Source organism: Chiloscyllium plagiosum, unplaced genomic scaffold (genome assembly GCF_004010195.1).
Source record: "Chiloscyllium plagiosum isolate BGI_BamShark_2017 unplaced genomic scaffold, ASM401019v2 scaf_6482, whole genome shotgun sequence".
NCBI lineage: Eukaryota > Metazoa > Chordata > Chondrichthyes > Orectolobiformes > Hemiscylliidae > Chiloscyllium > Chiloscyllium plagiosum.
Genome location: NW_025213490.1, coordinates 1 through 2,043, shown reverse-complemented (window position 1 = coordinate 2,043; position 2,043 = coordinate 1).

Here is a 2,043-nt window from a genome sequence, read left to right as displayed (position 1 = left end):
AGGAAAGTGAGGTTTGTTCAAACACAGAGGGGAATAATTTATTGAAATAACAAGCAGGAATGACGAGGCAGTGTTTGGTTTTTCTAACATTCCTGTTTTCAGTGCCTTTCTCGATATGAATGTGATATTGATCTGTTTCAGATGGAAGAAATTGTAAATGAGTTTTATTTAGTAAAAAGTCACGCCACACCAGGTTACAGTCCAACAGGTTTAATTGGAAGCACTAGCTTTCGGAGTGACACTTCTTCATCACTATCAACTGATGAAGGAGCGTCGCTCCCAAAGCTAGTGTGTGTTTCCAATTAAACCTGTTGGACTATAACCTGGTGTTGTGTGATTTTTAACTTTGTACACTCCAGTCCAAAACCGGCATCTCCAAATCATTAGTTTTTTTAAGTTCAGTGAAGTCTGGATTGCCTGCAGGCAATTACCTTGTTTATGATAATAACACATTTTAAAAAACGAAACACTTTGAAATGAAGCTGTGTCCTTTCATATAATAAAACCCTGTTGTGAATCCCGGGTTTGATACAGTATTTCCAATTATAGAAAATGAAAAATGCGGAAAAATTGCTTGAGATCAACGCAGCAACAAACAAGGCCATTCGGTCCACCAAGCAGGTGTGATCCCTTTGGAATCACTATCCAATTACTCACATCTCCCATGGTCTTTTCCCGAACTGTGCAAACTCTGTTTTAGCAAGTGTATGTACAATTCCAGTTTGTGAGAAGTCTGGACTCAGTGACTGCTACTGGACGAATTCCCGAGTCTTCCGGAATGTACTCAGAGAGTGACAGCTCAGATGGGAGGAGCAATGTCAATGATTGACAACTGAGCAGAAGGCTGGGAATGTGCAGGAAAGTGAGAGTTTGTCAAAGCAGAAAGGGGATTAATTGATTGAAATATAAACTCATGTCATGAGATAATGAAGTGGCTGTATTTGTTTTTCTGACTTTGGTATTTCAAATGATTTGAATGAGATTGATGTGAAATTTATCACCGAGAAAAATGGGGCGAAAGTTACAACAGCCGCTTTTAAATTGAATAAAGTATTTATTCCGTCCTTAAAGCCATTTGCTGTTTTGTAATTGTCCTGAAATATATTTAAAGGTGAAAAATGTAGAAGTGAAGCTGCTGCATCCTTTTGAATTACTTTGCCCTGTGGCTAATTATGAGACCATATGAGATTCCAAAATGGAAAATATACGACATTACATTTAGAATGTGACAGCAGATGGCGAGGCCATTCGGTCCACCAGGTCAGTGTCAACTCTTCGGAAATGCTGTCCAATTACTCCCACCTCCCATGTTCTTTTGCTAAGCTCTGCAAATTCTGTCTTTGCAACTATAAGTACAATTCCAGTCTGTGAGAGGCCTTTGGGTCTGCTACCTCCTTGCACTCCCATTTTTCGTTCTGGTTTATGTGAAACGGGACCAAAGAAGCAGAACGACTAATCAATTTTAGGTTCAATATAAATTTAATGGATCTTTGTGCTGCATTTAACATGTTTCTACTGTATCTCCTGTGGCATAAGTCACTTCTACTCTTGGACTATGGGTATTGTTGTTAATATTTCTCGCTGTTCTATAAACCACGTGTTTGTCAGTTAGTGTGATCTAGTAAATTGACTGATGGAACCAAGCTGTTGAGTGACATTGAGGGAAGTATGACACATCTTCCTGATGCTGTCCCACAGTGACCATTCTTTAAAACATTAGATTGAAAGGGTCTTCAAGAAGACCACCATCATCCCTGTGCCAATGAAAACACATGCAGCATGCCTGAATGACTACTGCCCAGTGCCTCTGACCTCCATAATTATGAAGTGCTTCGAGAGATTAGTCATCGCTCATATCATCTCCTGCCTCCCAGCCTTCCTTGATTCCTTGCAATTTGCCTACCAGCGCAACAGATCCATGGCAGACTCTACCTCCCTCGCCTCACTGGAACACAGGGATAATTAAGATACTTAGCTACTACAGCTCCGCCTTAGAACATAGAACAGTAGAACACAGAACAGGCCCTTCAGCCCACGATGTTG